Source organism: Furipterus horrens, unplaced genomic scaffold (genome assembly GCF_987537825.1).
Source record: "Furipterus horrens unplaced genomic scaffold, mFurHor1.1.pri manual_scaffold_12, whole genome shotgun sequence".
Taxonomy (NCBI): domain Eukaryota; kingdom Metazoa; phylum Chordata; class Mammalia; order Chiroptera; family Furipteridae; genus Furipterus; species Furipterus horrens.
The window spans coordinates 60,240,851-60,266,584 of NW_028327182.1; the positions used below are offsets into that span (position 1 = coordinate 60,240,851).

Consider the following 25,734-nt stretch of genomic DNA (forward strand, 5'->3'; position numbering starts at 1 on the left):
TGCTAATTAATTTTCTCTGAGCAATTTTCTCCTTTGTAAAAGTTATGAAGGAAATAAGTACTTCTTATAATGCGTCTGGCTTCTTCAATTGTAAATAACTCTTTACTAAAAATTTCAATAAACACAAATAGATTTAAGAAAAAATCTTGTTTATTCTATTACAGTTATCCCAGTTTTTTCACCTCTGCCCTCCTCTGTCCAGTCCATGCCCTGCTAAAGCGAGGAAAGAAACTTTAGTTTAGAATCTGGATGCTCATTCTCCCAACAAATATTGACCAGGTCATTTTAAAAAATGTATCCAATTCCTGTGATAAGAGGAAAAAAATTGAAAACAGATCCTAAAGAAACTTAACATCTAATAAGGGAGAAAAATGTGCAGGTAGTACCTGTTATTATGATAGAGATATGAGATTCTATAAAAGAGGTACAGATCCAGTCTTATCTGATTTTAGATACTATTTCTATCCAGGAAGATCAGAAGAGATGTGCAGAGGAGGAGGCATTTAATCTGGATACATTCAAGAAATGTATTTAAAATTTAGACACTTGGAAATGGCTCACTTATCTCATAGTTATCTATTAGTTATCAGTTACTATTAGCTATTATTATTATTTGTTATCTATTTCTAAATAACAAATCACTCCAAAAATCTAGTGGCTTAAAACAGCAAACATTATTTTCCACAGCTTCTGTAGGTCAGGAATTGGGAACAGCTTAGGAGGGGTTTCTGTTCAGGGTCTACATGAGGTATGTGGTGAAACTGTTTGCCAGGATTGCAGTCAATCTGAAGTCTTGACAGGGGCTGGAAGATCTGCTTCCAAGATGGTTCATTTTAATGGCTGTTGTAAGGAGGCTTCAGTTTCTCATGGGTCTATCCATAGGACTGCCTGAGGAGCCTCATGACATGACACCTGGCTTTCTTTCACCAGGTCCAACAATCTGAGAGAGAGAGAGAGAGAGAGAGAGAGAGAGAGAGAGAGAGAGAGAGAGAGAGAGAGACATTTTTTGGAGGGTCATTATCATCACTTCTGCTTCATTCTATTGGTTGGAAGTGAGCCACTACGTGCATCTCACATTCAAAAGGAGAGAAATTATGTTTTCTCATTATTCCTCTTAAAAGAGGAATATAAAAAATTTGTGAATATATTTCTAAAACCTTCACAATGGGGTTGGGAATGATAAAGGGGAGAAAATCCAACTTGAGGAGAAAGCAGGTGATGGCAAAGATGAATATTTGGAGATATGTGCAGGGTACTTGAGATAATCCAGTTTGAAGAGTTTAAAACTAAGATTATAGTAGGAAATAAAACAGGAAAAATGGAGGAAGGGATTTATACACCATAGAGCAGGGCTGAGAATGCCATTGAGCATAGTAGAGGTGTAATTATAGCCATGTTTTAGGGAGATTAGTCTAGCAGCAGTAAGAATGAAGGTTGGGAATGTGGAGAGAATGAATGAGGGGACCAGTTAGGACACCATTCTGGTCATGCAGAGGAAGGAGTCTTGAAGGGGTTTGTTGGAGCATGGTTCCAAAACAAATGCTGCTATTCTTTTTCTTTTAGACTTTACATCACGCAAATAACTGTAAAGATTAATTTTTATATGTCTGATCCAACTGTTCATAGAATCTGCCTGTGTTTTAGATGCTGTTCCTTACGGAGATTTTACTGGGTTAGGGAGTTGAGCTGTAAGCGCTTGATGCAGAGTAGCAATTCTTTCTCTGCTGATTGAGTGCAGTTTGTCCCAAGGATGGCAATTGCATTGATGCTCACAGGGCAAATTCCTAATTGAGTCTGTCTCTTAACTGTAGGGAGAGCTTGATGTTCTTGCTAGACTAAAACCATCCTAAATTGGGATTTTTCCTGGCAAAATTGCTATCCCTTTCTCCCTTAGTTACCAGCATCTCCATTATCAAGTATTATGTCATTCTTCCATATGCACTTAAAGTGTTCATTTATCCAACTTCTATATTCATTTACTTCCACTTACCATATAGAAGTTGCCTCTCACTATATTGGCAATCCAGGGCACTAAAGAAGCCAGGCACATAGCCAGAGTCAGAATTCCAATATTAATGCTTTGACTTACCCCATTGTTCTTTAGGGAATCCAACAATTCCAGGCTATGGTAATCTTTTGCTTTCTTTCTCTGGATTTATCTGAATTTATGTATCTCCAAGAATTTATCATTTAATAGTTTTCCTAATTGTAGGTTGAACATTAATTTATTTTCTCACCAACTTGATGGTAAGCTCACAGAATATTTGGACCAGTATTCTGTACATTCTTTTAACTGGGAGTGAAGAGTTTGTGCCCAATACGTTGTGGGTGTTTACTAAATTTAATTGAAAAATACCACTTAGATGAGACTGGTTTCCTTTACTTTACCTTCTCAACTCATACATCCTTCACACAGTTCTTTATTCTTTCTCTTTGTACCTCCAAATCCCAACTGCAGTTTAAAGCAAGGATAGTAATTCATAACACCTGCCCAACCCTTCCTTTATCTTAGCTGCCTTCTTGACTCTGTAATAACTAAATGAAAACTTTAAGTGGCCTTTAATTTCTCCAGTGTCCACTTATATGTGGATTAATCTAAATGGTGATAATGTTCTATTTTGAAAATATCTGCTATTATGAAGATTTCATTGTTTCTCTGCATTGTTAATTGTTAATGTTACCCAGGAGGTAATGCAATGTATTTCATTGGACATTAAGTGGAGCTTTCAATACTACCTTCTATGTTTTTTAGGGTGTGCATGACACAAAGGTTCAATGGAACAAAACCCTTTTTTTCATATTGCTTTTTTGTTACTGCTTATCACCAATCGAGTATTCTGAAGTCCTTAGAAGATCATCCAACTCCTGGAATATTCATAGATACAAACTGGAGGTTGAGGGGATTATGATCTCAACATACCTTTCTGCCTAGGTCATTATATAGGTAAGTTGTACACTTTTCAAGAAACCATAAATAACATAATTTGAGGGGGAATCAAAGAACCTTCTAACATAACTCTTTAAATTTACATATGAAAAGAGTAGAATTGCTGAGATGTGAGTGGTTTTTCAAAGATGCCAATTTCCAGCAGGCAATACATGACTTAAACCAAGTTTTCTGCACTCTGTATTCTATCTGATAAAAACAAAACAAAACAAAAAAGGCTTTTACCTCTCAAAAAATATATATATATATGTCCAATCCTGTTCTCCCTAAATCCAACACCAACTGAACCCAAGATGAGAGTTCTTCCCTTGCTAGTTTTTAAAATTTTTTAAAGTGTCTTTTATCTTCCAAGTTCTCAACTTCCATAGAAGTGGAATAAGAGGCAAGCAGACAGGTGTCCTTTTGTGCCTTCATGTCCTGTTTCTTACCTTTCATGCTTAAAGTAATGAATAGAAATTACCATTTATGAAGTAATCTTAATTATAAGAAATTTTATACACTAATATAAAGTGGATTAATGAACAAAAGCACTTAAGTTACATAAGTTATCAGAAACATGAGAATTTCTTTCAGGTATAAACAGATAAAATACATTTTCAAAATGTAAGTATTTTGGAATGTACTGATGTCATATAAATGCTTTTTAAAATAATTAAATGAAAACATAGTGAGAAAACTTATGGAGAATTTGGACTTTCAGAATGTTCTTTAAGAAGAAGGAGGAGAAGAGAAGGAGGGAAAGGAGGAGAAGAAGAGGAAGAAAGAGGAGGAGGAAATAGAAGACAAGGAGTAGGAGGAGGTGAAGGAAGAGGAGGAAGAGAAAGAAGAAAAAGAGTGTGCTTGAATAATGCAAAGGTGGCAAGCAAGCATTTTTTTCTATATACCGAACCACAAGTAGATGGGAGTGTCATTAGGGTCAATTATAAATAATAAAATTTATGATCTTTAATTTTATCTTAAAATAAAGCATGTTACTCAATCATGAATTATATCAAGATCACAGTGGTTAAAAGTTGGAATGAACATATCTGAGAGGTTGGGCAGCAAGTTGGATGTTGCACACAGAGGATTGGGAATGGCTATGCTGATTATTAGTTGAGAATGTATATTTTTCAAATGGAAACTAGTAAATTAGACAACTGTTGTTTGAGAAGGACCCCTCAGGGGCTGTAGGTGTTGTAATCATTGCAGGCTAGAGGGATATAAGTTATCTGTGGCAGGGAAAAAAAGACATCCCCCATGTTATATAGGAATGCAGCATGGTCTTGAAGCAGGAAAAATAGAATATTGGTGAAGTCATTGTTCCAATAGTTTGACAAGGGATAAACGGACCTGATAGTTACTAATTAACCTCTTTAGGACATAAAACAGAACCTGGCACATAGTAGGTACTCAAAAATATTTAAAGAATAAATAGACATACTATGTATTTGTTTTAGCATTATGGAGAGCCGGAGAGATCTAATAATATTATGGAAGAGGGAGAGAAAAAATTTCAAATAGGAACTATATACAAGGTCAAAAGACAGTCTTAACTCGATGGTTACTAAGAAGATGGATTTAACTGTTTTCCCTTTCTCCAAAAGCTGAATGTATTTGAAAGCAATGGCATTGGAGGTGGAATGAAAAATACCTGGGAATCTGAGAAGTAAAGCTTGCCTTAGCAGTCATGTTAAATACTTTAACATTTTGGTGCTTTAGCAGAGTCTTAGAACCAAAGACCTTGAGATCTATTAAAGATTCTGTTCCTATGATGTGGTAACCTCTAGCACAGTGTTCATGTTCCAAGAAATGCTTAATATTTAAAATGCTGCTGCTTTCCTTAATCATCTTTCAATATCAGAACCCTGTGCTTTATCAGATAAGCCTTTTTAGCTCATGGCAGGTGATATTTTTTAATCCAATCACAAAGCATCTATCTCCAGTGATGTCTTCAGTGCTGATACAGTATCTTTCACCAAATTCAAATGCTCCATCCCTTGCCCAGGAAGGAAGTTGATAAAAGGTTACAAGGTGAATATTGATTTGCTATCTCATCCAGGAAATTTGAGATTTGGTATCTGATAGAGTAGACATGGATTGTGTCCCATGGTTTGTTATGTAATGTGGGATGGCTGTTTGCAGATATTTTCAGGTTTCTTTTAAGAACTCATGAAATACTCCACTTAAAAAATTATTCTAAGTAATGTGCAAAAAAGGTATCATTACTGTTTATCTGAGCCTTACTCTGCTACTGATCCTGTTTCTGGAGGTAGGGATTGAGGACTGGGTCAGTGAGGGAGTGAAGTTCAATTTCTGTTATTCACATTGCTGAATAAAAAATAGAAACAGTGCTTTTAACATTTTGTCATCTTAATTATTATGCAACTACATACAGAAACACTGAAATGCTTAAGTCACATTGCCCAGAGTGTTCTGCTTTATCGAGAGAGAAAGACTTTAAAAAGGAGCCTCTTAACTTCCTCAGGATGTGAAAGGTCCCTCCCCACTTTTGCTCTATTTTATGGAGACTATATATTATTTTGATATGTAACTCATATTCTTGTTAGAGCTGACTTGATTACCAGGATGTCACATGTCACTTAGTCATTGAGACCTGTGCTGGGTTAGTTTCCCTGATAGGAAGTCTGACATACTCATCGCCATTGCTCTCTATTTTAGGTATTAAACTGATGAATCATTTATATGATGAGAGAGCCAAGCCATATTTGCAGCAAAGTACATACTCTTGTGTCTTACTTTTGGTCTATCATGTAAGTATAAATAACAACACTGCATAACATGTCTACATAATCTGTAGTACTTTTACCAATATCATCTCTTTTCATGTAGAATGAATGACTGTATTGAAAATAATAAGATCTCTTCATTGAAAAATCTATGCTTATTAAGTTATACTAATTGACAAGTTTTTATTTGTAAAGGAAACAAAATATATGCAATACATACTAAATAATAATAATAACAATTGCAATTTTTCATTGCCATTATGCACAAATGATAAGGGAGTTGGCAGAGCCCTAATTAGTATATCTATTCCAATTCTTCAAATCTTCAAGAGCTAGTCTTGCACTGCATTAAGTTATTCTGACTCTTATCCTGCTAGTGAACAGTTAAGTGGTGAAGGTCCCTAGAGGAGGCTCTGTCAGATCCAGGCCATGGTTCTTTACTTAGCACCAGCCAGAGATGATTATAGTTTATATTCTAAAGCACTATGTACGTAACAGTAACACCCAAGTGAAGTTTGGAGACTGAAATGAGGGCCTGTAGCAGTTGGAATGAAGATAACATTTTTGTTCTTTTTCCCCCTTTTTGGTGTTCATTTTACTTCTTTTTCCCTCCAGTTTAATGAGGTATAATTGAAAAAATTGTATATATTTAATATGTACATGTGATGTTTTGATGTATGTATATATTATGAAATGATTACTGTGATCAAACTAGGTATATATATCACTTCACATAATTATGTTTTATGTTGTGGTAGCACACTTAAGATCTATTCCCTTAGCAAATTTCCATATACAATATGAGGGGAGGCCCCAAAAATGGAATTTATTTATAAAAATTGTGTACTTATTCTTACATGTTTAAACTTGTCACCTTCAAAGTACTCTCCATTTAATGCAATACACTTATTGAGACCTTTTTTTCCACTACTCAAAACAGTTTTTGAACTTTTCAACAAACAGCTTCTGCTGTTTTTTGTTTCACTTCTTTCACATGAGTGAAATATTTCTCTTAGAGGACTTTTTTCATCTGGGGAACAAAAAAAGTTCCTTGGGGTGAGATCAAATGAATAAGGGGGCGGGGCATGGGGATTATGCCATTTTTGGTCAAAAACTGCTGGACTATTGTGAGGGGTCTGATTAAGGAAGTGGGAGGTGAGCTGTCTGGAGGGAGGTGAAGGGGAGAAAAATGGGACAACTGTAATAGCATAAATAATAAAATATTTAAAAAATGCCTGCTGAACACAGTGTGGTGTGAGCAGGTGTGCTCATAAATTACCCATCATGAAATGAACAAATGTGTTGAAAGAATGTTCCAAAAGAAATTCACTGAAGCAGATGGGTTTCTAGAACACTCACCTAGCAGGGGAAGCCTGTACTAGAAAGGGTCCAACCCTCCAGAAGATAATTCCTGTTTTTTGGGGGGTCCACTCCTCATATAGTATTATTAACTATAGTCACTATGCTATACATTAGATCTCCAGACCTTACTCATGCTTCATAACTGAAACCTTTGTATACTTTGACCAATATCACCGCATTTCCTTCTCCTTTTAGTCTCTGACAACCTCCAATACGCTCTCTGCTTTTATTTTATGTCTGGCTTTTTTAGATTCCACATATATAAATGGAATCATGTGTTATTTATCTTTCTGTGTCTGGGTTAGTTCACTTAGCATAATGTCCTTTAAGTTCATCCATGCTGTTGCAAATGGCAGGATTTCCTTATTTTTAAGGCTGAGTAATATTCCATTGAGTATATATAGCATGTTCTTTATTCATTCATCTGTTGATAGACACTTAGGCTGTTTGCATATCTTGGATATTGTGAGTAATGCACAGTAAATGTGTGGATACAGATCTCTTTGAGATAGTAACCTCCTTTCATTTGAAAAAGAAGTGGGATTGCTGGATGATATGGTAGTTCTATTTTTAGTTTTTAATGATGACATCAATTTATGTTCCTACCAATAGTGCATAAGGTTTCCCTTTTCCTTACATTTTGCCAGTACCTGTTATCTTTTGTCTTTTTGCTATTCTAAGAGGTGTGAGATGATACCTCAATATGATTTTAATTTGTATTTCCCAAATGATTAGTGAGAAATGTCTATTCAGATCCTTTGCCCATTAAAAAAAATTGAGTTATATATTTTGTTCTTTATTTTTTTTAATCCTCACCTGAGGATATGTCCACTGATTTTTTTAAGAGAGAGGAAGAGGGAGAGAGGGAGGGAGAGGGAAAAGGAGGGAGAGGGAGAGAGAGACACACACAGATGTGAGAAAGAAACATTGATCAGTGGCCTCCTTTATGCATCCTGACTGGGTTCAACCTTCTATGTATGGGGATGATGCTCCAACTGCCTGAGCCATCTTGCTAGGGTCCTTATATATTTTGGACATTAACTCCTTATCAGTTGTATGATTTGCAAATATTTTTCCCCATTCTGTATGGTAGGGACTCTCTCCTTTGCTGTGTAGACATTTTTAGTTTAATGAAATCACCTTTGTCTATTCTTGTTTTCGTTGCCTGTGCTTTTACCTGCTTTTTTCTTGTAGTAATTTTATAGTCTTAGGTCTTGCATTTAAGTAGTCAGCTTTGAGTTGATGTTTTTTATGTGGTATGAGATAAGGGTCTATTTTCATTCTTCTGCATGTGGATATCCAGTTTTCGCAACATAATGTACTGAAGAGACTGTCCTTCATTGTTGAAGATCAGTAGACTATATACATGCTGACTTAATTCTGGGCTCTCTATTTTGTCCAATTGGTCTGAATGCTTTTTTAAATGCCAGTACCATACTGTTTTGATTCCTGTAGCTTTGTAATATATTTTGAAATCAGAAAGTAGGATGCCTCCACCTCTGTTTTATTTTTTTAAATATTATTTTGTGATTTTTTTCAATTACAGTTGTCCCATTTTCCCCCATTGCTCCCCCCCACCCAGCCCACCCCTTCTCCTACAATCGTATCCCTCCCCGTTGTCCATGCCCATGAGTCATTTATACATGTTCCTTGACTAAACCCTTCCCTTACTTATGCCCCTTCTCTCCCTCCCCCTCCCCCCTATTGACTGTTATTCTGCTCCTTGTCTTATTTAGTTCCTTTGTTTGTGTTGTTCTTTAGTTTCCTGTATTAGATGATATCATATGGTATTTTTATTCCTTTGCCTGGATTATTTCACTAAGCATAATTCTCTCTAGTTCCATCCATGAGTCACAAATGACAAGAGTTCCTTCTTTCTCTCTGTTGCATAGTATTCCACTGTGTAAACATACCACAGTTTTTTGAACCACTCATCTATAGATCGGCACTTAGGCTGTTTCTCGTACTTAGCTATTGTAAACAGGGCTGCTATGAACATAGGGGTGCATAAGTTCTTTTGAATTAGGGTTTTAGGATTTTTCGGGTATAATCCTAGTAGTGGAATCGCTGGTTCAAAAGGCAGTTCCATTTTTAGTTTTTTGAGGTAATTCCATAGAGTTTTCCATAGTGGCCGCACCAGTCTGCATTCCCACCAACAGTGCAGTAGGGTTCCCATTTCTCCACATCCTCTCCAGCACTTGTTGTTTGTTGATTTGCTGATCATGACCATTCTGACTGGTGTAAAGTGGTATCTCATTGTGGTTTCTATTTGCATCTCTCTGATGGATAGTGATGTTGAACATTTTTTCATGTGTCTATGGACCTTCTGTATGTCCTCTTCAGAGAAGTGTTTGTTCAGTTCCTTTGCCCATTTTTTAATTGGGTTGTCCGTTTTCTTGATGTTGAGTCATATAAGCTCTTTATATATTTTGGAGATCAGTCCCCTGTCTGAGATATCATTGGCAAATATGCTTTCCCATATGGTTGGTTTCCTTTTCATTTTGCTGATGTTTTCTTTTGCTGAGCAGAAACTCTTTAGTTTCATGTAGTCCCATTTGTTTATTTTTTTCTTTATTTCTCTTGCCTTAGGAGATGTATCCATTAAAATATTGTTACATGGGGTATCTGAAATTTTCCTGCCTATGTTTTTCTCTAGGACTTTTATGGTGCCACGACTTATATTTAAGTCTTTGACCCATCTTGAGTTTATTCTCATGTGTGGTGTAAGTTGGTGGTCTAGTATCATTTTTTTGCAAATCCTTGTTCAGTTCTCCCAGCACCATTTGTTGAAGAGGCTCTTCTCACTCCATTTTATGTTCCTTCCTCCTTTATCAAATACCAGTTGACCATATATTCCTGAATTTATTTCTGGACTCTCTATTCTGTTCCATTGATCTATATGTCTGTTCTTATGCCAGTACCAGACTGTTTTGATCACAGTGGCTTTGTAGTATTGTTTGATGTCTGGTATTATAATTTCTCCCGCTGTGTTCTTCTGTCTCAAGATTGCTTTTGCTATTCGGGGTCTTTTTTGGTTTCATATGAATTTTTAGAGTATTTTTTCTAGGTCTGTGAAATGTGTCATTGGTATTTTAATAGGGATTGCACTGAATCTCTAAATTGCTTTAGGTAATATGGTCATTTGGATGATGTTGATTCTTCCCATCCAAGAACATGGTACTTGCTTCCATTTATTTGTGTCTTCCTTAATTTCTTTCTCCAATGTTGTGTAATTTTCAGAGTACAGGTCTTTTATCTCTTTCGTTAAGTTTATTCCTAGGTACTTTATTTTTCTTGTTGCTATAGTAAATAGTATTTTCTTTTTTCTTTCTCTCTCTGGTATTTTATTGTTGGGTACAGAAATGCCTTAGATTTTTGTATATTTATTTTGTATCCTGCTATTTTTTCAAATTCACTTATTATATTGAGTAGTCTTCTAGTGGAGTTTATAGGGTTTTCTATGTATACGATCATGTCATCTGCATATAATGATAGTTTTACTTCTTCTTTTCCTATTTGGATGCCTTTTACTTTTTTTTCTTGTCTGATTGCTATGGCTAGGACTTCCAACACTATGTTGAATAGGAGTGGAGAGAGTGGACATCCTTGTCTTGTTCCTCATTTCAGGGTCAATACTTTCAGTTTTTGTCCATTGAGTATGATGTTGGCTTCAGGCTTCTCATATATAGCCTTAATTATGTTAAGGTATGCTCCCTCTGTTCCCATTTTGATGAGTGTTTTCATCATAAATGGGTGTGGTACTTTATCAGATGCTTTTTCTGCATCTATTGATATGATTATGTAATTTTTTTCTTTCATTTTGTTTAAGTGATGTATTATATTTATTGATTTGTGAATATTAAACCATCCTTGCATCCTTGGAATGAATCCTACTTGATCGTGGTGTATGATCCTTTTGATGTATTGCTGGATCCTGTTTGCCAAAATTTTATTGAGGATTTTAGCATCTATGTTCATCAGTGATATTGGTCTGTAGTTTTCTTTCTTTGTTGTGTCTCAACCTGATTTTTGAATTAGAGTAATACTGGCTTCTTAGAAAGAGTTTGGGATTTTTCCCTCTTCTTGGATATTTTGGAATACTTTGAGGAAGGTAGGAGTTAGTTCTTCCCTAAATGTTTTGTAAAATTCACCTGTGAAGTCATCCGGTCCAGGGCTTTTTTGTGCCGGGAGATTTTTGATTACTGTTTCAATTTTCTTCATTGTTATTGGTCTGTTGACACTTTCTACTTCTTGATTCAGTTTTGGAAAGTTATATGTTTCTAGAAATTTGTCCATTTCTTCTAGGTTGTCAAATTTCTTGCCATACAGTTGTTTGTAGTAATTTCTTACAATCCTTTGTATTCCTGTGGTATCAGTCGTGATTTCTTCTCTTTCCTTTCTGATTTTGTTTATTTGGGTCTTCTCTCTGTCGGTTTTGTTTATTTTTTCAAAGAACCAGCTCCTAGTTTTGTTGATCATTTGAACTGTTTGTTTGGTCTCTGTGTCATTTAATTCTGCTCTGATCTTGATGATTTCCTTCCTTCTTCTTGCCCTAGGCTTTTTGTTGTTGTTGTTGTTCTAGTTCTTGTAGCTTTAGGGTTAGATTTTTTATTTGAGATTCTTCTATCCTTTTTAGATATGCCTGTATTGCTATGAACTTCCCTCTTAGAACTGCTTTTGCTGTGTCCCATAGGTTTTGGGCTGTTGTGCGTTCATTATCATTAGTTTCCAGAAATTTCTTGATTTCCTCTTTGATGTCATTGTTAACCCATTCATTATTTAATAGCATGCTATTCATTTTCCATGAGTTAGGATGTCTTTGATTTTTTTTCTCTGAGGTTGATTTCTAGTTTCAAGGCATTGTGGTCTGAAAAGATGCTTGATATAATTTCAGTTTTCTTGAATTTGTTGAGGCTTGTTTTGTGTCCTATTATTTGGTCTATCTTTGAAAATGTCCCATGTGCCTTTGAAAAAAATGTATATTTTGCTTCTTTGGAGTGAAAAGTTCTATATATATCAGTTGAGTCCATGTGGTTTAGTGTGTTGTTCAATGCCTGTATATCCTTGTTGTTTCTTTGTTTCAAAGATCTGTCTGTTGTTGTTAATGGAGTGTTAAAGTCCCCTACTATGAGTGTGTTACTGTTAATATTCTTCTTGTTGTGTTCTAGTATTTTCTTTATGTATTTGGATGCTCCTATGTTGGGTGCATATATGTTTATCGGTGTTATATCTTCTTGATGGATTGTTCCCTTAAGTATTATGAAATGTCCTTCTTTGTCTCTTTTTATTGCCCTTGTTTTGAAATCTGTTTCATCTGATGTGAATACTGCTATCCCAGCTTATTTTTATGTCCATTTGCTTGAAATAGTTTTTTGTGTCCCTTTACTTTAAGTCTGTGTAAATCTTTTGTTTTGAGGTATGTTTCTTGTAGACAGCAAATATGTGGGTTCTGTTTTCTTATTCATTCTGTTACCCTATGTCTTTTAATTGAAGCATTTAACTCATTCACATTTAAGATTATTATTGACATATATTTATTCATTTCTTTTTGTACCTGTGTTCTTCTCCTCTTTTTCTTCTTCTTTTTCTTAAAACATTCCCTTTAGCATCTTTTGCAATGCTGGTTTGGTGGAGATGTATTCTTTTACTCTTCCTTGTCTGAGAAACTCCTTATTTCACCTTCTATTTTGAATGAGAGCCTTTCTGGGTAGAGTATTCTTGGTTGTCGTCCTCTGTTTTTCATTGCTTGAAATATTTTTGACCATTCCCTTCTGGCTTGAAGTATTTCTGTTGAGATATCGGTTGATTGCCTTATCGGAGCTTCCTTGTATGTTATTTGCTTTTTTCTCTTGCTGCTTTTAGGATTCTCTCTTTATCTTTGGATGTTGCCATTTTAATTATGATGTGCCTTGGAGTGGGTTTTTTGGGGAGGTTCCTCTTCATTAAGACTCTCTGTGCTTTCTGAACCTGCATAACTTTTTCTCTCATCAGGTTGGGAAAATTTTTTGTCACTATTTCTTCTATCAGCTTTTCTATTCCTCGTTCTTCTTTTTCTCCATCTTTTATTCCAATAATTCGGATGTTTCATTTCCTCATTCTATTCTGTAATTCCCTTACGTCTTCTTCGTACTTTTTCAATCTTTATTCATTTTGTTGTATTGTCTGGGAATTTTTTTCTGCATTGTCCTCTAACTCACTGATCTGATCCTCTGCTTCATTTAGCCTGCTTTTGATTGATTCTACTGTGTTTTTCAGTTCTGAGATTGTATTTTTTATTTCTTCCTGGTTCTTGTTAATAGTTTCTATGTTCTTTTTTATAGTTCTTTGTAAGTTCCTTGTAATTTTCTTGGAGCGGTTGGTAACTTCCTTGGAAGTTGTCATAGTTGTTTTTGAGGTTGTCAGTATATTGAGCTTCTTCACCATCATTGTTTTGAATTTCATGCCTGACATTTGGGTTATGTCTATTTCATCTACCTCTCTTTCTATGGATTCTTCTTTTTTTTTTTTTTCATTGAGAGGTTGTTTCTGCGTCTTACCATGTTGGATTATTCTTGTTTGTTTTTGTTTTTTGGGTTTGTCTGCTTTGATTTCCCATTTCTGTGGTATGAGACTCTTTATAGTAGATCTGGGTGTTTCAGTGGTGCAGTCTCTTTGACCTTCTGAGCCTGATGTTCTTGGGTTACCCTTTATGTCATTTGTTTATGCTGTCTGGTTATATTTCAGATGGTCTTTGGTGGGATCTTTTCTCTGGTTAGTTGACTGAGAGTCACTCTGTCCACTTTGTCTTGAGTTCTTTTGTGGAGATGCTGTTAAAAACATAAACACACATCCTGGGCAGGAAACCCACACTCTCAAAAATATCCCCCACCCTCTATCCCACCATCATCAGCAAATTAGCCAGTATTAATAATGATGTGGAGAGGTTATGGCTTTTATACTATAGGAAGGATAGATAAGAGTTGTTTTTAAAGAGGAAAAATATGATTTTGGGAAGAGGGGATGATAGATTAATAATAGTAGCAAGTAGTGCCGAGACTATGCAAGACAATAGGTAATATTTACATTGGATGTTAATAATAATAAAAGAAAAAGAGTGAAAAATTCAGAATATAGTAAGAAAATAAAATTGTATAGTATTAGATTTATATAGTAGTTATATTCTATTTATTTAATATGAAAGGGAGGCTAAACAAAAAAAACAAATAAACAAAAATTAAAGAGGAAGGATGAGAAAGAGAGATGGTATGAAACAAATTAAAGAGATAGTTAAAAAAATTTTAAATAAAAGTAAAAATTAAAATAAAAAATAAGAAATTAAAATATTAAAAAAATAAAATACATATAAAATAACTAAAATAGAAATAAAAATTTAAAAATATATATATATACAAAAGGAAAGTTTTTATTCAGTTGAGCCTTTGTGTGTCATCTTCTTTTTCTGCATCCACAGCTGGTCTAATGAGGTGGGCCAGGGGTTCCTTATCTTTGCAGGTTTGGTACCTGTTTGGAGCCAGCTGGGATGCTTGTGCACACATGCACGTGCATGTGCTAGGTGGCCTGTGTGCTAGCCTCAGGCCTGCAAAGCTGCGCCCCAGGAGTTGGTCTCTCGCCCCTTGGGGTGGGACCGCGGACACTTGTGTATGGTGGAAGTGACTGTCTGTGAGTAGCCACCGCCCGCTGTTCTCGCACCCACCTGGTCGGGCATGAGCAGAGCTGGCGCAAGTGGGCTGTGCTTTTGTCTGGCGCCCACTGGGTCTGGCCAGGGGTTTCTGTGCATGGTCCTCTGCATGCCCAGCGGGCCCTCCCTGCACCCACTGGGGCACTGATCTTATGTCTGTTGGGGTGTGTCCGAGGGGCACCCAGACACGTGGCCGGCGACCTGATTGCGTGCCTGGGCCCGTGTATGAGGGCACGTACCTGCGCATACCCTTGCTACCCAAGGGGAGGGTTGGGGAGTAGGCGAGCTCACTTCTGCACCTGCGCTCCTCAAGAATGTCCTATCACCCCCAACCTTTCCTTCCCTCTCCGCAGTATACAAGAGAAAACAATAAAGGAAAATCACATTCTCACATGCACAGCAGTACGCTGTTTCTTGTCTTTCAGCGCCAGATGCCACCTGGTCCTCTCCTGGCTCTGGCAACGGGCAGAGATCCGCTCTCCTGATTCTTCTCTGGGGTAGCCTGTGGTCGCTAAAAAGTCTTTGTGCACTTCCAGCTGCAGCTCAGGGAGCCACCCCAGTCAGAAATCCCATCTCGTCCCTTTTTCCTTCTCTATCCTCACCAAAGAGGTCGCTCCCAGATGGTTTTCTCTAATCCAGCAGTGCCAAGGCTTGACTCCTGCCAGTGTCCAGCTGCTCACCGAGATGTTCTGTCTGCAATTAGCCCAAGCTACAGACGGGTCTCGGGAGCCAGAAAGCGCAGCCTTCCCTCACTCCTCCACAATCTTCTCCTCCTTTTTTTTTTTGCTCAAGATTGCTTTGGTCATTTGGGATCTTTTGTGTTTCCACACGAATTTTAATATTGACTTTTCTATTTTTTTTGAAAATCACTATTAGAATTTTAATACAGATTATATTGAATCTATAGATGCCTTTGAGTAGTATGACATTTCAACAGTATAACTTCTTCCAAACCATGACCATGAAATATCTTTTTATTTATTTATGTTTTCTTCAATTTCTTTCTTCAGTGATCTATAGTTTTCAGTGTACAGATCTTTTATCTCCTTGGTTAAATTTATTCCTAAGTGTTTTATTCTTTTTGGTGCTATTCAAAAATATAATTATTTTTCCAATGTCCTTTGTAAGTGTGTAGAAATGTGACTGACTTTTATATGTTAATTTCATATCCTGCTACTTTATCACATTTATTTATTAGTTCTAGCAGGTTTTATTTTTTTGGTGGAGTCTTTAGGGTTTCATATATATATATTCATAACATTTGTAAACAGAGACAATTTTACTTCTTCTGATTTGAATGCCCTTTATTTATTTTTCTTGCCTAATACTCTTGCTTGGACTTCAAGTGCTATATTGAATAGAAGTGGAGGGAGTGGGAGGGAGTGTCTTCTTCCTGATCTTAGAAGAAAAACATAACTTTTCACCATTGAGTATATTAGCTGTGGGTTATCATATATGGCCTTTATTATGTTAATATACATTTCATCTGTACCTAATTTGTTAAGAGTTTTTATCATGCAAGGGTGCTGAACTTTTTCAAATGCTTTTTTTTATCTATTGAGATGATTATATGATTTTTATCCTTCATTCTGTTAATGTGGTGTATCACATTTATTGATTTGCATATGTTGAGCAAGACATATCCTTTTAATGTGCTGTGGAATTTGGTTTGCTAGTATTTTCTTAAGGATTTCTCCTCTGCTTTTGTAATAGTAAATAAACCAAACAGAAATCAGCTTGAGGCTTTTTCTACCTTAAATGTCAGGTGCAGAACATGAATTATTTCTGTAGTTTGGAACTGTCTCCTCTGTGGGCTGATTGCTAAAAAAGTGGTTTAGGGACTTAGGAAGTATAGAAGCTGGGGATTAAGGCTTACTTATTTTGAGGAGAAACGGCCTCCAATTAACTAATGTGAATGTTTATCTTTGATTGAGGGGCAAATTTTGGACTAGGAAAGGTCAGTTTTAGTACTTCTGGGCCTAAATAGGCCTGGTGGATGATGACTTGATGTGATGTTGAATGGATCCTAGAGCAGCTTCCCTGGGTGCACAGAAGCTCCTTATTAGATTTCTGGTGTTTTAAGTCATGACACTTAGAAATACTTTTGAGGGAACCATCTTGTTAAGCACTATTCTCAACTGGATATATATTTCTGAGGTCAAGCTAAAACTAAATCAACTTTCAGAGATTGGAAGAATATATATAATATTAGAAAAACTTTAGGGAAATGTTTGACAACTAGTAAATTTTATGTTGAGATATTCAACATTTAAATAACATTTTTATCATGAAAAGTATCATGTGATTGTATAAAACATTATGAAGGACTTTCAGATTTAATGGGTGTCTTGATCTGCTTATCTAAATTATCTCTGCCTGTATTTGCCTTTGACTCTGGATTCTTACTTCTTTTCTACTGATCTATCTGCATAACTTTCCTCCAGATATATTTTTACGATAGCCTTTAGTGAGAACTAAGTTATTACCATTTAGTATCTGTTTCTAAGATTTGTGACACTTTCCATCTTGAGTAGGCACTAACATTTTTGTATTTCTATTCTTATTTAATAGAAAAAAAAAGCCCCTTTAGAACTTTCCTCACATTCTCATGAACTCACATTCTCTAATGTTTTCTCGATTTCCTGTTAAACACATGTATATGCATATTATAAAATGAGAAACACAGAGATATTTTCCATTGAAAAGCATTCTGACTTGGATTCAGCTGAATAATGAGGGATTAAGCTGGCAGTTTGGAGACTGCCCTGATCAGGTAAAATAGCTGATACCCTGTTGGAACATTTTAGCTGGTTGAGGACTCAGGTGAAAACCTCTAGAATTTTGTTCAATATATATATATTTTTAATTGTTCACACATTCAAAATTAATTAATAAATTAATTAATCAAAAATTTTTTAGAAGTCCATTTACCTTGGAGTTTATTTAAACTAAGACATAAAGCAATACATACTCAGTTCTTTTAAATAACAATAGTCACAAGTGACGAACAGAATTAGGAGATGCTACACTTGTGATCTAAACAAAGCACCAGCATTTTGGGTTATGTATAATTTAAAGAAATATTTCAAATACTTTGCAAAATACTGGTATAGCCAATATATTGAGGCATGCCTTAGGTGAACATAGAAATGCAGTTTAGAAAAGGAAGAAGAAAATCACTCTGGAATTACTCAATTTCTTCAAAGTCATGGAGCAAGAAAAATGACATTGATTTGCCACACTGATTTTACACAACTTCTATACAGTACCTTGATTTAAATCAAAGGGCAAAAGTTAATACTCTGTTCCTCTGTTTTTCATAAACAGCTGATGGTAAACGTAGATGACTTTTCCAACTTTTTTTTTTTTAACATGGGAGTGGCCTTTTAAATTTTTTTATTTAAAGGACAGATTTGGCACTTTTATACTGATGTCACCAATGTTAATATTTCATGAGGTCTCAGGAAGAGTCACATTCTTTACAGCTGATACAGCAGAGGCTGGAGCTCCCACTAAGCCAGCCTCAGATTTCTCCAGTTTATTTTGTGCATCAATTTGTGTAACAATCTCATTTATGTTGATCTCCAGTACCATTCTTCCCATCACCACTTCTGCAAAAATATTGTGACCTTGTCTACATGAAAAACAAAATCCAGTTCACAGACAGTTTCTAAACCCTTGCCCAATGTTTTTACACATACTTGAATTAGATCTAAAATGCCAAGTTCACTTTTTGAAGAATCCGCACAAAAGACAAAATACAGTGTCGCATTATATCTATAAGTCAGTTTGTTGTCTGATCCTTCAATTAATAATCCTCCTTCTAGAAAATTACAAACATTTTCATGTCTCTTAGATACCAAGAAGAATGTCTTCCTGATGATTTTCTCTCTTGCATTTTCACTGTAAAGGTGGTAGAACTTGGAGAGCCATGGCTTAATATGGTTGTTGAAGATGAGGATTGCCTTGATCATAGCTGAGCTGGGTGGACTAAGTAGGTGCTGAGGGACAGGGCAGAGGTGGGTGCAGGCGCAGGAGACTCACTTCAGGAGCTCTCCAGTGATTCTTCCCCACCCACCCCTCCTGCATTTGCCAGTTTATACATTTTTAATTGTGCTTACATTTTTGTTCAAGTTTTGAATAATTCTCTTACAATGAACTCCAAGAACTTGAAATACTAAATCTAGGGAGAATAAACATGCTAATGTGAAAATAAGTATTTATTTTTCTGGCTCAAATGAGCAGTATATACAATATATTATAAAGAATAAAGAGATAGCTATGGATATTAAGAAGTAAAGTATAATGCAATTGACATTTTTACATATCAATTACATTATATGCAAAATCAATAAAGTTTATATAATAAACATTTTAGTCTCTTGATACTTATTTTCACATTGCTTTTCATATCAAGGTACATTCTTATGTGTAGAATGAATTTTTGTTGATAACAGTAAGGTTGTTAGTTATCTCACCCACTTTTTATAGTTGTCTGCATTAAAGCATGAATATTCAAAAAATTCATTGAATGAACACTGTACTTAGAGTACAACTCAGAATGTTGAATTTTCAGCTATGAATACAGCCCAGATCCTCCACTTATGAAAATCCTAGCAGGAAAGAAAGATAATAACATTCTGAGTTAACTTAAAATCTATTTTCCTCAGAGATAATCTTTTCCATTACTTATTGATGTAGATTTTTTCCTCCTATTTTGTTGCTAAACTTGGAGGAGTTATTCGTTTCTTTTCTCACTTCTAAGATTTAAATGGCAAATTAAATTGGTATTTTGTTGTTTTAATTTTTGCTTCTTTGATTAATTATTGAGGTTATTTTTCTTTCAAATATTTATAAACCATTACATGTCTTCATTTGTGAATGTCATGTCTGTGGCCCCCTTATTTATAAAGATCTTAGTGTCTTATCATATTACATAACATCATCATATATCAAGGAGCTTATCCTTGGTGAAACATAATTATATTTATTATTTTTACTTTATTGTTTATCATCTGATAAGCTTATATTTTGAGAAATAGAAGGATTACATTTTTATGCAGCCTAATTAATCTGTCTTTTCCTTTGTGATTTCTTCCATTGCTTTTATATTATCTTTTCATGAAAATTAAAAAAAATTTACTGTTAGGACATTGTATATAATATTTATTATGTTTGTTCCATAAGGAGGCCTAATATAGTGCTTAGAGCATAAAATTCACAATAAATATTTGTTGATATATTGATAATTAAGCTTGGTTAATCTATGGAGTTACAGTGTAAATTTTTAATAGAAACACATAATACTCATATACATCATCATTTCCTTTTGGGTACTTTGAAATTAAATAAAGTCATGTTTTGGGGCAATACTAACAGAAAACTATCACCTTCTCAATATTTTTGGTGAAAATGAAGGAGAACTTTTTATTATATCTTTCCATTTTCCTGGTTAACCAAAAATCGCATCTCACTTGTGTTGAGGTTCCTGAATTCAGCTTTACCACAGAAGTACCTGAATGAGATATAGGGAAGGATTAAATTATAACATGATTTCATATCTAGTGAATAAATTTTTATCAATTTTTTGTGCATGACTGTGACATTGTTGGGCCAGTTAGTGCTACATTTGGGGTCCCAGAAGACTAACTTTTAGAGAGGAGAGAAATCCTAAAGCTAGAAAAAAGAATCAAGTCTTAACAGAATTCTGATTTTCTGGGTGGTGCTAGGGCAGGAAGAAACCCATCACCAAGAATCCAGAAGTAGAGTAGATAAGTATTTTGCAATGAAAAACAATCATATTGTTCCTTTTCCTCACTACAGTGTACTAATTAAATCTGAAGAATGGTTGTTTTACACAAATCAGGGTCACTACTTCTTGCCCCATCTTAATAAGGAATGTAGACAGAGTAAGCCAACATACATATTTTGATAAGTATGTATAGATGTCAAAATCAATACATCATTTCCCCAACTGCTGACTAGTTGATTGTAATAACTTCTAAGTTTGGGAAATGACTATACTATAAAACTAAGAGAAGTTTTTAACTTTGCTCTTGGTTTTTCCTAGATGTCTAATCCTGTGCCTCTTACCAGTTCCTTATTCTAGGTTATTATGAAGTTGGTCCCTATACTTTTTCTAGATTTTTGGATAACTTCGTGCTTCCAGAGGCCACCCTAACTGAAATTTGGCCTTTATTTTTCCTCACAGTCTTGAGGTCATCCTACCTACTCCCAGTTTAGACCTTACTTATTGTTTGAGTCTCTGTGTCCAAGCTGACAGGGAAGGGAGGCAAAGTTTTCTCAATGCTTTATGGTTGTCTTGGGGCCTCAGAGACAATGCCATCAGGCAGCCTCTGCTTCTATGCTCTCCAATAATTCTTAGTCTCATTCTCAATTGGGGGCTGGATTCAAATTGTTCAAGGGCAGATGAGACATCCTGGATATTTTTTCAGAGCTTGATCCACGTGCTCTTTACACTAATGTCCTATAGTGGCTAATTGCAGAATGGGTAGCTTCCAGTGCAGACCTGATTTTGGCCCCTTCCTTGCTTATTCATTCCAAATGCCTGATCATTGGGGACATCATCCACCTTTGGCTAGAGGAACTGCTATCAATCAGGACCCAGAAGAATTTGAATTAACAGACCACTCACCCAAAGACCCTATTCTCTTCGAAATGAGTTTGTGTCAGTCCATATGATGGGCCAGATTGGCAATGTGATGAGCAGCAGTTAAGATTACTTTCTTGAACTGGACCTTCAGAGGAGATCTTGGATGTGGGCAGCTAGGGAGTGGCTGGAGCTGGAATGCTGAAGGAATTACTGAAGGCCATTCTGTGAAATGATGTGAGCTTCTATCTGAGTTTTAAAATTTTTACTTATTTTTTCAGCTTTATTGAGGTATAATTGTCAAATAAGAATTGTATATACTTACGCTGTACAACATAATTGTTTTTAAGATACGCAGTGTGATGATTTGATATACATATAATGTTATGGAAAAATTACCACAATCAAGTTAATTAACATATCCATCATCCTACATAGTTACCTTCTTCTTCTTTCTTTTTTTTTTTTTTTTTGCTGGTGAGAATAGAAGGTTTATTCTCTTAGCAAATTTTAAATACATAATACAGTTTTATTAACTATGATAACTATGCAGTACTTTAGATCCCCAGAACTTACTCATTGTATAACTAAAAGTTCTGAATCCAAACCTTATCCCATCTCCCAATGACTGGGGACAGAGTTGTGGCTGTCAACACACACTTCTTGGGGGGCTTTTAATTTTCCCACCTATCAGACATGGCTGGGAGGGAAGATTAGTGATTTATCAATCCCAGTCTGGAAATCCTAAACCTTGTATTAATTTCTCCCAAAATGTAACTCCATAAACAATAGAGAATTGCTTATTGTCAAGGCTGCTTTTGAGATATAGAGGCAGTATAAGGACATTTGACTTTCAGTGACAGTGCATACGGACTGTTGCAGCCTTGGGTAGCTACAGCAGGCTGGAGAACACAGTTTATAACAAAAGGAGGAAACTTTCCTATTGCTTTAAGTTTCCAACCTCTGTACTGATTGAATAGTGTTCCCCCCAAGCTCATGTCTATCTGGAACCTGTGAATGTGACCCTGTTCAGAAATAAAGTCTTTGAGGAAGTAATCAAGTTAAGATGAGGTCATACTGGATTAGGATGAGAATTAAACCCAATTTGACTGGTTTCCTTATAAAAAGGGGGAAATTTTACACACAAACATGGACCCACAAGGAGAAGGCCATGTATAATGAAAGCAAAGATTGGAAATGCTGCAGCTACAAGCCAATGAACACCAAAGATTGTCTGGAACCACCAGAAGTTGGAAGAGGCAGGGAAGGATTCTTTTCTAGAAACTTCACAGGGAGCATGGTCACAATGACAGCTTCATTTCAGACTTTTGGCATCCAGGACTGTGAAGAATAAATTTCTGTCTTATAAAGCCACTCAGTTTGTGGCAAGTTATTATGGTCGTCGGCAGCCGTCCGTCTCGAGAGACGATGGTGTAGCTTCTTAAGAGTCTATCTGCACCGCCGAGAATGGCTGTGCAGTCCGACCCGGGAGCGACACGACATCTGTCTCCCCCCGTGTCAAACCGACACCCCGCGACGACGCTGGAGTGTCCTCTCCAGTGAAGCTGAAGCTACAGAGCCCGGGCAGGGCGACATGGAGGGTCCGCTGCCGCCCATGCCCGTCCGTCTCGAGAGGCGATGGTGTAGCTTCTTAAAAGTCTATCTGCACCGCCAAGAATGGCTGTCCATTCCGACTCAGGAGTGACACGGTATCTGTCTCCTCCCGTGTTGAATCGACATCTTGCGATGACGCTGGAGTGTCCTCTCCAGTGAAGCTGAAGCTACAGAGCCTGGGCAGGGTGATATGGAGGGTCTGCTGTTGCCCATGCAGCAGACCCCCCCTCTCTTCGCAGCTGAAGGGTCCAAGGGAAAGACGGAGTCAATACAGCTTGGCTTCAGGTGCGCCGCAGGAGTTGCCGGTGTTGACTACAACGTCAAACCGCCTTAGGGACTCCGGCTCCGGATTTTCTGTCGGGGTTTACTCCCTTAGCCTTTTCCCTGAAGAGGTATGCCGCAAGGCAGCGGAGGTTTTTTGGAGTCAGAGTTTTCCTTCTCTGATGTGCCCTGACTGGAAGATCGAACCAGCGACACTTAGCTCGCAGGCCGACGCTCAATCCACTGAGCCAAACCAGCCAGGGGTGGCAAGTTATTATGGTAGCCTTAGGAAATTAATATAGCCTCCCTCAGCATATGCTCATCTGGAAAAGTATGGTGTTTTAATTCAACTGCAGATAATAAAAACCATTCATGCAGTTGGAAAAATCATCTTAGGGTCACACAGTTCTCCCCTAGAATGGGGCAGAATGCTGGCAAGGCCTGCTGGGTGAGGTTTTTTATTAAAATCTGACCAGTGCCTGTGGCCTATTCAGGCCATTGGAAATTCACAGTTGCGTGGAGTTCTGTTGGCTTCATATTAGGGCAAATCAGGGATTTTGCATTATATACCTCTTGTGACACCTGTGTTCAAGTTAAGGGCTACTCATCAGAAAATATGATTTCCTAAGCACTTCTGAAGTATTGCTAATCTGGACCTTTTCTCTGGTCTCTCTCTTTTATATGTATAGCAGAATATTAGTTTTTTAAAATTTTCCTTCAGAAGTTTTCATCCACTCCCCTCCCCCTTCCTCCCCTCCCCTTCCTTTCCCTTCCCTTCCCTTCCCTTCCTTTCTCTTCTTTTCCCTTCCCTTCCCTTCCCACAATCCTAACATAGAGTTTGCTTACCTTTGTGTTTCCTGCCCCAGGAAGATTTTGTTGCAAGGTGAAAAACAGAAGCTGTCTGCAAAACTTTCTGACTTTTGTTTCCAAAAGCTTAGTCCCAAGGGGAAGGAATGCCTTACAGAAATTAACAGAGTGGCTTGGAAGATATATAGCCAGAGAAGAGTTTTCCCCAGACCAAAAGAAGTTTCCAAAGCTGGTGGATGAGAAGAGTGAGAAAAGCAACAGGCACTTTCGTGATTTCCCAAAGTAACACCTAGAGGATGTGGTTTGTTTCCTAAAAGGAATGGCTGCATCCTGGCAGAGAGAACTGAAACAGATTTCTTAAATGTGCCCTTGCCCTAGGCAGACACAGGAGCAGCAGAAGTCTGGTGGAGAGTCATGCAGAAACAAAGGGAACATCTCAGCTAGATTCATGTATAATGCATGAAACCATGCATAGTCCTGGATTGTCTGAGGGGACCTTAGGAATGAGTGAGGTTTTGTGAAAGTATGGAAGAAGGTAGGTTCACATTTGTAATCAAATCTATTTATAGAAAGTAGATATGTACCATTTCTTGCACATTTGAGTTTGTAGACTGAAATTCATATCTCCATATGGTAACTTTTTTTTCTAGTAAAAGTTGATACCTACTAAGAAGGCATGCTTCATTTGCAGTATACATCAGTCATAGCAGATCTGTTTTCCTATGAGCTCTTCCAGATCCCTAGATTGTATCACCACATTTCCAATAGCAGACTCCATTGGTCTCTTGATGTTGGAAGGCATTCTTTGAGACCTCCGCCATCTGTATTTATTGTTCATTACCTACTACCCATAAACCAATGGCCAAAAAACCCCACATAAAATGGATACTTGAAAAATCCTTGCTATGGTCATACTTTTTAACCACTTAAACTGTCTACCATAAAATAACATTTTAGCTGCATCTCTTCCAGACAAGGATGCTGTTTTGGCATTACATCCTTGTCCTCCTCTTTAATTCATAACACTATCACCATCCTGTAGGACAGCCAGGATCTGAGTGTCTTAGAAGGATCCTGAAGTTCATAAATGAAAGATCCAATATACAAAGTGGGCAAACTCATAGAATCATGTCTGGTTCTCTCCTTGGTAAATCAACTCCACTTGCCTATGCCAGTCATTTAGAATGTTCTCTGGGACCCTCCAATTTTATCTCTATGGCCTGCAGATTTAACTGTCTTTCCTGTTGGTGCTTTCCCTGATGCACCAAGTTCTGACCATTCATTTTGACTCTGATGATTGGCTTGATGAGAGAGAACAAGTAAGTGGTACACGAGGTACGATAGCATTGGCAGTCCACCAGGAAGAGTGCTTCTAATTGAAGGGATTAGGAGTCTGAATGGTTCAGCCCCGAGTGGTTTGTAGAAACCCAGACAATATTTTCTTATGTAATTGTGCAGTGAAGTGAGGTAGTGGTAGTAATATTAGAACCAATAGTCCCCAACAGCATCTTCTCTTATTTCAATCTTCATTGAGAGCATGTAACTCAAAAGTTTTTTTTTTTTAAATTTTATATTCTGAGCACATGCAATTGCTTGTATTTTCTAAATCACTACATTTTGGATTTGATGCCTATTATGCACCAGACACTTTTCCAGGTCATGAGGAAGCATTAGTAAAAATATATAAATGTTGCCTTAATCTCTTCCTTATGAATTAGACATATTT

General features: G+C 36.6%; 1 long non-coding RNA gene and 1 pseudogene across 1 annotated transcript; one reads left to right on the top strand and one right to left on the bottom strand.

Moving 5' to 3' along the window:
• Window positions 1-2,757: 2,757 nt before the first annotated feature.
• On the top strand, window positions 2,758-5,280 carry LOC149996269 (uncharacterized). Its single transcript, XR_016507455.1, has 2 exons — window positions 2,758-2,944; window positions 3,648-5,280. It is a non-coding gene; the product is annotated as an uncharacterized LOC149996269 (long non-coding RNA).
• A 12,832-nt stretch (window positions 5,281-18,112) lies between these two features.
• LOC149996270 (AP-3 complex subunit sigma-1 pseudogene) lies at window positions 18,113-18,690 on the bottom strand (annotated as a pseudogene).
• Between the last annotated feature and the right edge of the window lie 7,044 nt (window positions 18,691-25,734).